General features: G+C 39.3%; 1 long non-coding RNA gene across 1 annotated transcript; it reads left to right on the forward strand.

Annotated features, from left to right (window-relative positions):
* The first annotated feature begins 391 nt into the window (after window positions 1-391).
* Window positions 392-2,661, forward strand: LOC149981279 (uncharacterized). The gene is made up of 2 exons (XR_016483483.1): window positions 392-2,071; window positions 2,280-2,661. It is a non-coding gene; the product is annotated as an uncharacterized LOC149981279 (long non-coding RNA).
* Window positions 2,662-12,329: the final 9,668 nt, after the last annotated feature.

Raw genomic sequence — 12,329 nt, forward strand, 5'->3', positions numbered from 1 at the left:
TATCGATAGCCTAGCATAGCATTTTGTCCAGCTAGCAGCAGGTAACTTGGTCACGGAAATCAGAAAAGCAATCAAATTAAATCGTTTACCTTTGATGAGCTTCGGATGTTTTCACTCACGAGACTCCCAGTTAGATAGCCAATGTTCCTTTTTTCCAAAAATATTATTTCTGTAGGTGAAATAGCTCCGTTTGTTCTTCACATTTGGCTGAGAAATCGGCCAGAAATTGCAGTCACGAAAACGCCAAAAAAGATTCCAAATTAGCTCCATAATATCGACAGAAACATGTTTATAATCAATCCTCAAGGTGTTTTTCAAATATCTATTTGATAATATATCAACCGGGACTGGTGGCTTCTTAGTAGGATAGAGAGAAACAATGGCCGCATTTGTCCTTTACGCACAAAATACTCAGAGACTTCAGCTGACCACTGACGCAATGTTGACGTTCAGGCTCATTTTTCAAAATAAAACCTGAAACTATGTATTGTGACACTAGACACATTAGGGAAGCCATAGAAAAAGGAAACTGGTTGATATCTCATTCACTGCTCAATAGGGACGCATAGGAACGCAGAGCTTTCTAAATAAGAGTCCCTTCCTGATTGGATTTTTCTCAGGCTTTCGCCTGCAACATCAGTTCTGTTATACGCACAGACAATATTTTTACAGTTTTGGAAACTTTAGAGTCTTTTCTATCCTAAGCCGTCAATTATATGCATATTCTAGCATCTTGTCCTGACAAAATATCCTGTTTTACTACGGGAACGTTATTTTTCCAAAAATGAAAATACTGCCCCCTAGTCAAAAGGTTAACAGCTATGGAGGTACATTTGTGTCTTTTTGTCGAGAGCAAAACTTTTTTCTTTTCAATGAAAAATAATTGCTCTGAAAGCAACTTTTTTCCAACACAAAGTAAGTCATTAGCAGACACCTATGTAGAAGGGCTGTGTGATGATGGCATCTCAGTTAAGCAGCACTGGCCGTTATTCCATCCAACTTTTACATAGCTAGTAGTTAGGAACCAACATTGAATCGTAGGAGCTAACATTCTACTATATTACAAACATACATACATACATTCATACCATAGAATGATGAACAATTGCATGATTTTTCCAAAGCTAACCAAAAGCATTTAGTTACGAACGCCTGTTCTTGCCATTTTCAGTTTAATTAATCTAACTTTCTTTCGTGGCAACTCATAAGCAGGCCACGCCATATTTGTTTCATATTTGATGACAGTGTAACGGTTATCTTTTTTTACAGAAGGATAAAAGAACACAATATGTCTGTCACAAAGAGTTAGGGTTCTCTTTGCAGAGTGTAGATGGTGCAGGTATCATTGCATATTTCCCATCACCTAATGAACAGCCACAATAACAGTCTGGTGTTAAGCTTTCTGTGCTGTATTGACGTATCCTGAAAATGACATCTGCTGCTTTAGATTGAACGGTCATATCTAAGTTATTGTTTTCTTTACTTTCAGAGAACGAGCTGATCAAGGGGTCTAAAACGGTAGAGGAGCAGGCCGTGGAAGCTTTATTGCTGGCAAAAGTGTCCATTAGCAGAGATAATTCAAACTGTTCTGTGTTGTTGTACATGGAACCTGTTTCACATGCATTCATTTTTTTTTTTACTTAAGATGTCAGCTGCTAATTTTCAGATTTACAACACATAAACACAGCCATTTTCACCGGACTATCTGTTGCTATCTGTTGCTGCCAAGTCATGATATCCCTGAGGGTTAGCCTTGCAATAGCCAAGTGGTGAGACACATAGCCCTCTATATTTAAATGTTTCAGGTACACTCCGATAGGTGTCTGCGTCACATACAGTATCTTCTATTGACATTATCTTCTATTGTTTGTCCTCATGTGTCTGTTCTTCAGCATAAAGTACTCTATAGACACAGTGTGGACACCAGGTGAGACCACACACAATAACAGTCTCTCTTCTTCACTTCCTCCCTCTCCCTCTTCTCCTTAAATCCTCTAGGTTATATCAGCTGTTGTGGTGAACCCCTCCCGCATCTGAACTGGCTGACACAGAGGGCACAGCATGAACATAGGTGAGATGTCACTTGGTCGGGTCAACAGGAAGTATTATTAAAGAGATGCTTTACATTGAAATACAGACAGAGATGTAGTAGTCCCAGAGTTAATTATCCAAGTTCAGTTTGGCATTTCACCTCCTGATTTAAGATGACTGACTGTGTTAGAATAAAACAACAAGGCTTAATCATGCTCTCTCTCAATCCATCTGTCTCTCGTCTGCAGGTATGTTTTGATGTGAGAGAGGAAGCCAGTCCCGTCATCGCCACCTGACCTGCTCTAAGATATCCTTCGGGCCAACTGGGGGCCCAAGGCTGGTTAAGAGACACCGCAATTGTGATGACCTGAGAGAATATTAGGATAGCACTGTAATTCATGAATCATATGCTGTCTGCCGCTGTTCTTACCTCTTTCCCTTTCTGTCTTCTACACCTCTCTCCCCACGTCGTCTTTCTTTCTCGTTTGATAATGCACACCATATGTTCATTGAAGTACAGATTGAACTTGTATTTATAATTTAATATTACAATGATAATAATTATAATGCATCTATGTATTTATAACACCTGGATAATGAACTTCTTTCAATAAAACATTTCACATTCTCCACTGTTTGAAATTAAGTATCTCATTGAAATACTATCCTGTGTCCTCGAATTAATGCAGATTAAGGGAGTTAGATATGCATAGTTTTTTTCTGTATATATGAATTACAAATCAATCATGTTTCTAGTCTATTGCATAGTTACCATATGTAAATCATTGATGTCCCAGGAGCAGGAGTTGTCACGTTCTGACCTTAGTTCCTTTATTATGTCTTTGTGTTAGTTTGGTCAGGGCGTGAGTTGGGGTGGGTAGTCTGTTCTTTTTTCTTTGTTGTATTTCTGTGTTTGGCCTGGTATGGTTCTCAATCAGAGGCAGCTGCAATCGTTTTATCTGATTGAGAATCATACTTAGGTAGCATGTTTTCCCCATTTTGGTTGTGGGTGATTATTTTCTGTTTAGTGTTTTTTCATCACCTTACAGGACTGTTCGTTTGTCGTTTTTGGTTTTGTTCAGTGTTCAGTTGTTTTATTAAAATAATGGACACTTACCATACTGCGCATTGGTCCTCTCTTTCTCCAGACGACAACCGTTACAGGAGTGGTAAACACTGTTGAAGTGTATAATTGTAATACATACATGCAGACACAGCATCATTCAAACAATGGAGTTTGATATGACTGAAAAAGAATGTCTCAGAGATTCTGTCACGTCCTGACCTTAGTTTCTTTTTATGTCTCTTTTGGTTTGGTCAGGGCGTGAGTTGGTGTGGGCATTCTATGTTTTTCATTCTGTTTTGTTCTGTCTCTGGTATTTCTATGTGTTTGGCCTGGTATGGTTCCCATTCAGAGGCAGCTGTCAATTGTTGTCTCTGATTGAGGACCATAATTAGGTAGCCTGTTCCCACCTGTGTTTGTGGGTAGTTTCCTGTTTTGTGTTTTTCACCCACCTGTTTCGTGTCGTTCACTCTTTGTTATTTTTTGTCATTCAGTGTTCAGTTTATTTAATTAAATTTACAATTAACACTTACCACGCTGCGTGTTGGTCCGATGATTCCTATTCCTCATCATCAGACGAAGAGGAGAGTCGTTGCAGATTGATACCTGAATCACAACTTTATTTGCCAAGGAAGAGTACATGATCAGTGAAAATATTCAATGTACAGGCTACAATGTGGGTGGTAATAACTACAGTACAGTACTTGCATCCTTGGCACAATGAAGTTATTATATTCTACTCTATCCATAGGCTTCATTAATGTATTTCAGACTTGAAGTTGATAAAACAACTATGATAGCTGAGGTTCATAGATAGGTTCTGATCTAATATTCATACCAAACGTTTTAGGATCCATACACAGATCGGCCACATATTGTAGCTAGCTACACATCCATAGGCATACAGTTATTTTTATCCTCCACAATAAGCAAGAAAATAGTTAGCCAGCTATGTTACTTCAGCTGCATTGCAAGGAAAGCTTACACAATTGTACATTCAATTTGCATTAAATCCTTTAGCTTGCTAGATTCTTTATATCAACTGTTTCACAAGACGACAGCCTGATTTGCTGGTTTTCTCAGGAGTCCCTAAAACATTAAACCACATGAATTACAAATTCATTCTCCTGTCATTACACTAGTTAGCTAGCTAACTTGCTAAATAGCGATTTTCGTAAATTAACTTTATGACAAAAAAATATGCACAAACGTTTGTCTCTACATTAACGTTTTTGGGATAGGGGGCAGCATTTTCACTTTCGTATGAATAGCGTGCCCAGAGGGAACTACTCTGTCCCAGATGCTAATATATGCATATTATTATTAATATTGGATAGAAAACACTCTGACATTTCTAAAAACTGTTTGAATGATGCCTGTGTATAACAGAACTCATATTGCAGGTGCAAACCTGAGAAAAATCCAACCAGGAAGTGGGACATCTGAGGTTGGTAGTTTTTCAAAGCTTGGCCTACCGAATACACATATGGATGAGGTTGCACTTTCTAGGGCTTCCACTAGATGTCAATCGTCTTTAGAAACTGGTTTGAGGATTCTACTATAAAGGAGGGGCTCATGAGACCTCTGAGTCAATGGTCTGGCAGAGAGCCTTGGTCTCATGACGCACGCTCCCGACAGAGTTACCTCTCGTTCCAGTGCTTTTCTGAAGACAAAGGAATTCTCCGGTTGGAACATTATTGATGTTTTATGTTAAAAACATCCTAACGATTGATTCCATACATCGTTTGACATGTTTCTAAAGGACTGTAATGGAACTTTTCGAGTTTTTGTCTGGACGAAGTGCTCGCACCTCATGAAGATGGATTACTGGGCTGAACACGCTAACAACAAGTGGCTATTTGGACATAAATGATGGAACTTTATGGAACAAATCAGTCATTTATTGTCGACCTGGGATTCCTGGAAGTGGCTTCTGATGGAGATCATCAAAGGTAAGTGAATATTTATGGTGTTGTTTCTAACTTTGTTGATTCCAAAATGGCGGATATTCCTCTGGCTGTTTTGGGCTCTGAGGGCTGTTCTCAGATAAATTTTTTTCCATAAAGTTTTTTGAAATATGACACAGCGGTTGCATTAAGGAGAAGTATATCTTTAATTCTGTGAATAACACTTGTATCTTTTATCAATGTTTTATGAGTTTCTGCAAAATCACCAGATGTTTTGGAATCAAAACATTACTGCACATAAGGCGCCAATGTAAACTGAGATTTTTGGATATAAATATGCACATTATCGAACAAAACATACATGAATTGTGTAACACAATGTCCTATGAGTGTCATCTGATGAAGATTATCAAAGGTTAGTGATTAATATTATCTATATTTCTGCTTTTTGTGACTCCTCTCTTTAGCTTGAAAAATGGCTGTGTGTTTTTGTGACTTGGCTCTGACCTAACATAATCATGTGTTGTGCTTTAGCTGTAAAGCATTTTTGAAATCGGACACGATGGGTAGATTAACAAGATGTTGATCTTTCATTTGCTCTATTGGACTTGTTAATGTGTGAAAGTTACATATTTCTAAAAAACAAAATGTGAATTTCGCGCGCTTCCTTTTCAGTGGAATGTTGGAAGGTTAACTAACATATTCCTCTCAATTGTAATTTTTTGCTTGACGCGCTGACATAGCAATTTACATCTGGTTCTACCGTCATGTTTTGTCAGCCATCTTTGTTGAAGAACACCGCAAGGCAAGGGTGGCTTGCATCAAAATTCCTCATTGGAACCACTCGATTTAACTGGTAATATAACCATGGGACACAAATGCATAATGAGTGTTCTAACTCCCCCATGTGGTGGTCTGGAGCAATGAAGATGTGACGCTGGGTAACTATGTCCCGCGGTGCAAACTCGCAACTTTTAAAGGAGGAACCATTGTAATATTAGCAAGCTTGCTACTCAACTAACATTAGCTTACAAGTTGGATTTGCAAGTAAATTCGAAGCTCATATAATTGCATTCTGTATTATCTAGGGCAAAATAATAGTTGCAGCTATGGTGGTAGCAAAGTAATGTCTGAGTCTGACTAATACAGTGAACTAGGAGCAAAAAACTGTAACGGCGTCACCGACCTGAGTCTTATGAGTCAACATTCCGACCAGGAATACGAGCTGATCCTCTGTTTGGACCACCACCCAGGAGGACAATGGTTCTAATCGCCCACCACTCCATAGCACACTACTCGCCAGTCACTTGACAACAAGGTAGATGAATTTCGAGCAAGGTTTGCCTTCTTGAGAGACATCAGAGATTGCAACATTCACTGTTTCACAGAAAGATGTCTCTTTCGGGATATGTTGTCGGAATCATGCATCGCGCCGACAGAGATAAACACCCTCTCTGGGAAGAGGAAGGGCGGGAGTGTATGCTTCCTGATTAATGACTCATGGTGTAATCATAACAGCATACTGAAGTCCTTTTGTTCACCTGATCTAAAATTCCTCAATGCTGACCATATTACCTTCCAAGAGATTTCTCATCAGTTATCGTCACAGCTTTGTACATTCCCCCTCAAACAGACACCAAGATAGCACTAAAGGAACTTCACTGGACTCTATGTAAACTGGAAACCATATGACCTGAGGCTGCATTTATTGTAGCTGGAGACTTGAACAAAGCGAATTAGAGTACAAGGCTACCGAAATTCTATCAGCATATTGATTGCACTACGTACGTGGGTAATATACTAGACCACTGCTACTCTAATTTCTGCAATGCATACAAAGCCCTCCGCCGCCATCCCTTCGACAAATCAGACCACGACGCCATTTTGATCCTACCGTCTTTGAGGCAGAAACTCAAACAGGATGTACCAGTGACTAAAACCATTCAACACTGGTCTGACCAATCTGAATCCGTGCTTCAAGATTGTTTTGATCACGCGGACTGGGATATGTTCAGGTCATCCTCAGACAATAACATCGGAAGTGCAATGGAGAGGTTGTACCAACTGTGACTATTAAAACCTACCCTAACTAGAAACCGTAGATGGATGGCGGCATTTGCGCAAAACTGAAAGCGCAAACCACCACATTTAACCATGGAAAGAGGTCTGGGATTATGGCTGAATATAAACAGTGCAGTTATTCCCTCCACAAGGCAATCAAACAAGCAAAAGGACGGTACAGGGACAAAGTGGAGTCGCGATTCAACGCCTCAGACACGAGAAGTATGTGGCAGGATCTACAGGAAATCACGGACTACAAAAAGAGAACGAGCCACGTCAAAGACACCGATGTCATGCTTCCAGGCAAACTAAACACCTTCTTTGCCTGCTTTGAAGATAAGATAGTGCCCCCGTTGCGGCCCACTAACAAGAACTGCGCATGAGTAAAACATTTAAACATAAGTAAAACATTTAAACGTTTTAACCATCGCAACCCTCACTGCCAAAGTGGACTCTCTCTTCTGTTCTCATCCTCCTAGATATCTATCCACTGCTTTCGACACTGTGAACCATCAGATCCTCCAATCCACCCTCTCAGGTCTGGGCATCTCAGGCTCAGTACGCTATTGGATTTCACCCTACCTGGCAGGCTGCTCCTACCAAGTGACGTGGATCTGTCTGCACCACGTACTCTCACTACTGGTGTCCCCCAGGGCTCGGTTCTAGGCCCTCTCCTTTTTTCTCTATACACCAAGTCACTCTGCTCTGTCATATCCTCACATGGTCTCTCCTATCTTTGCTATGTGACTGACACAACTACTGTTCTCCTTCTCCCCTTCTGACACCCAGGTATTGACTCAAGGATGTGAATACTTATGGGTGAGAAATAATTGTACAACATTTTGAATTCAGGCTATAACACAACAAAATGTGGAATAAATCAAGAAAGAATACTTTCTGAATGCACTGTATATTTCTATAGACTACACCTAATAAAATAAAAAAGGCATTTGAATTCGATTGTATTTCCTTTATTTCAAAAAATATTTATTTTGCAATTACTTGCAATTCTGTATCCTGTTCACTACTTAAATTCAAATGCAATTCAAATTCAAGAATTGAATGGAAATATGAGGCATTCTCAATTAAATTCTGAATTGAGCCCAACCCTAAACTCTTTGTTTCCCCTACAGTAACCACACCAATTAATTAATATCATACAAATAAACCTAAAATGGTACGTTTTTTCTACAACGAACCCACGTTTGCATCACTCCCAGCTATTTGTGCTGGATTATGTAATGATCCTGTTGTGAAAGATCACATTAACATGTCACCAAAATGACCATCCAGAGTGGAGAGAGAGCATTTAAATGTGTGGTTAGCACTACTGTACCTGCCACCCCGTACCTCCCTCAAGTCATTATGTAAATCTACCATGACACAATTATTCACCTTCCTTCTCCCATTTATACAATCTCATAAATATATACTTATCCACCCTGTGCTTCTGCAATCCTGGATGCTTTGTCGCCTAGGCAACTAAATTCCCTACCACCAGCATTAAATGGTTCAAGCTGGAACTGTTACAATATTACCTCACTTAAGTTTTTACTAATAGTGTTTTCCTGCATGTGTACAATACCATGACATTGTGAAATATTAGACAGTGTTTTATTTAATTATGAAGTTATATTGTTCTAACGGGGAGGCAGGTAGGCTAGTGGTTAGTGTTGGACCAGTAACCGAAAGGTTGCTAGATCAAATCCCTGAGCTGACATGGTAAAAATCTGTCATTCTGCCCCTAAACAAGTAAGTTAACCCACTGTTCCTAGGCCGTCATTGTAAATAAGAATTTGTTCTTAACTGACTTGCCTAGTTAAATATTTTTTTTACAATGCTAGTACTTTCATAGGACAACAGAGCATTGAGAGCGTCTCTTAAATTGTTGTGCCAAAAATACAAGACATGGATATGGGCAACCGACCGAGACACAATAGACTAGATAGGGCCAACTTTGTTCCTGAGTAAAGTCAGTGGTAAAATCATCATGCTCCCGTGCTTTAATTAAGGCCATACTGTGACAGTCTGGTGGTCCCTAGAGACTAGGCAAGAAAACTAGTTTTACCAACTTACAGATGTCCTGCCAAGGCCCCAAAGCCATCAAGACAACATGCACTTACTGAGAAGTGTTATTTTGCAAGACAATAAACATCTAGGTTAGCTTAAAATGGCTACTGACCAGATTATACGAGTTCTGTGCATTTGAAGGGACATATTTGAGATATCCAGCCATGTGTTACTGTTGTCACATGGGATTCATTTGATAAGCATCACCTGCACGATTGTTTCTTCGTGGAATATAGTGTTACTAGAATGCTTGATAGCTTGATAGCATGTTTCACTATTTTTATCAAAAAGCATGCTGTACTATATGAAAAAGACTAGTCCTTCATGTCTGTCGAGTTTGTTTTTTAAATTATCAACACATATTGGTAGTTAAGTTGCCAGGTTATCACTACATTGACAAAATATTGTTTGGGCTGGATGGTGAAAATGGCTTAGGTCTTGCTCAATAACCAACATATCATTACCAATTCCGGACAAAAGAGCAATACACATTCTATAGCACTGCTTCAGGTTGTGCTGGAAGGATTATTTGGTGGGAGTTCACGGTCAAGAGTCTATGCGGAGAAATGATTGAAATAATCATCCTCACTTTGGCTTTGATACATTGGCTCCCCACTCAGCTCAGTTCAGCTCAAGGACTCTTCCATACCCTTGTCTAATATTCTCATTAACCTTTGGATCATTGTTGACACTCCTGTCAGTTTAGCGATACCTCGGGAAAACAAAGTGCTTTGTGTTGATGAAAAACTCTGGTACTTGAGTTCGTTAGACGTTTTTATCCATTCAAAAGTACAGCGCAATCTTGGCTTTAATTGACTTTGCTGCAGTGTCTGCGGGAATCAGCTGGATATTGCTTCATTTCTTGGAGGTCATAACAATTTTATGGTAATATTTTGTTCCTCATACAACCTTTGACAATTTGATATTATTCCTCCACCCCCCTGAAATGTATTAAGGAAACAACAGTGCAGTTTAATCTAAATAAATTTCCCCCAGTTGGAGGCAATAATAATGGAACGCAATAAGTAACAAGCTGCTGTCTCGAAAGAAAATTGAGGTAAATATCCTGTCTGCGCCACGCTTGCATCAGGAGACAAGCGGTTTGCCTGACCTACCAAAAAGCATTAAACCTGATTTAACACCATTAATAGGAGTAGTTATGAGAGCTCAGCATCCACTGGGGAAAATAATTTTCCTTGTTACTTCCTGGAAAACTCATTTTAGGACAGCAGAATTTTATTTTGTCAGATGACGGGCCTAATGAAGATGTCTCTGTGTCGTAGAATAACATATCAATCGCTTTACAGGGATGACACCTTGTTATCTCTGAGAAGCTCATATTCTAGCCACTATCTTGAGTAATTATGTGTGCTACCAACAGAATGTATTTTGAACTATGTGGCACATTTAGCTATTATCGTAATTAGGCAAGGCTGGCATAGTTTAAACCACTACTCGCTATTTTGTTTTGCATTAAAAGGTTGTTTTCTGTTCCTTTGATATGCAGAGTTATGGATTTAATTGCTTTCATGAATACTTGTGCTTCGCAGCTTTCAGCTGCAACACCGAAATTGGGGTTTGGAAATCAGTTTGATAAATGCTTCGTATTTTGAATGATACACTGACAAACAACATACTGGTCTGATTAGCCATGTGGTGTGGGGTTCTTATCCTCTTCCCACATTTTAGAATTGTGTTATTTGTTAACCAGTAATGTTGTTTTTTAATAGTGTTGCTAGTTGTGTTGAACACAACTGAAGAAGAAACTAACTATCCAGCTACTTTAGCCTACAGTACCTGAGGTTTCCTGGCTACACTTGACAGTGAGATGGGTTGATAAGCAAGCCAAACTATTCACTGCATTGGAAATAGAGCACCCACAAGAGTTTATGTACGTTTTTCGGCCCCCCTACATAAGTATGTGACTGATATTCACCACTGAGATAAGCATCATCTTCCACTGCTGGAGTTACAAACGTTGATTTCACCCACCAGGCGTCACACAGTGCAACTTCACATGCAGTTAATTCATTTTGGTCATTAAAACTGAAAACGTTTTTGTCACAGCTGTCACCTTTTCTGTCAAAACAAGGATTCAGCTGATGTAGAGCAGCCGAGGTCTCTCACCTAGCAACATGTCACCCTAAAATTATACACAAAAACCTCCACAAGCAGTTGTTTGGGAATGGCAGTTTGGGGCTGTTTCTGGTATTTTGAGGTTGTTTAGGGTAGTTTTGAGTACTGGTAATGGATTATTCTAGTGTAATGTAGGTGTATAACTTCATCAATCATATCACATTAGTGTCTAGTCTGTGTGACCAATTGACCAGCACATATACCACGTCAACTACAAATAGCCCGATATGAATGTAAAGACAATCCGTACACCAGCATGGCCCGAAAACATTTTTGGTATCTCAGATTGTTCTGGCAATTCTCACATAGAAATGCATTGGGGGGAACCTACATGATACAGACAACATCTTGGTGTCATTATAGTACTTATAGTATGCTCTGAAATATGGAGTATATATAGATTCTGAAATAAATAAAATATATCACATTAATTTATTCAACATTCCAAATACGTTCCGTTTTTCATCTTGTTAATTTTTAGACATATTGTTTAAAACAATATACTCAACAAGTACAGTCGTGGCCAAAAGTTGAGAATGACAAATATTAATTTTCACAAAGTCTGCTGCCTCAATTTGTATGATGGCAATTTGCATATACTCCAGAATGTTATGAAGAGTGATCAGATGAATTACAAAGTCCCTCTTACCATGCAAATGAACTGAATCCGAAAAGAACATTTCCACTGCATTTCAGCCCTGCCACAAAAAGACCAGCTGACATCATGTCAGTGATTCTCTCGTTAACACAGGTGTGAGTGTTTACGAGGACAAGGCTGGAGATCACTCTGTTATGCTGATTGAGTTCGCATAACAGACTGGAAGCTTCAAAAGGATGGTGGTGCTTGGAATCATTGTTCTTCCTCTGTCAACCATGGTTACCTGCAAGGAAACATGTGCCATCATCATTGCTTTGCACAAAAAGGGCTACACAGGCAAGGATATTGCAGCCAGTAAGATTGCACCTAAATCAACTATTCAACTATTCATCGGATCATCAAGAACTTCAAGGAGAGCGGTTCAATTGTTGTGAAGAAGGCTTCAGGGCGCCCAAGAAAGTCC

Source organism: Oncorhynchus mykiss, chromosome 9 (genome assembly GCF_057628025.1).
Source record: "Oncorhynchus mykiss isolate SJ-2025 chromosome 9, ASM5762802v1, whole genome shotgun sequence".
Lineage (NCBI taxonomy): Eukaryota > Metazoa > Chordata > Actinopteri > Salmoniformes > Salmonidae > Oncorhynchus > Oncorhynchus mykiss.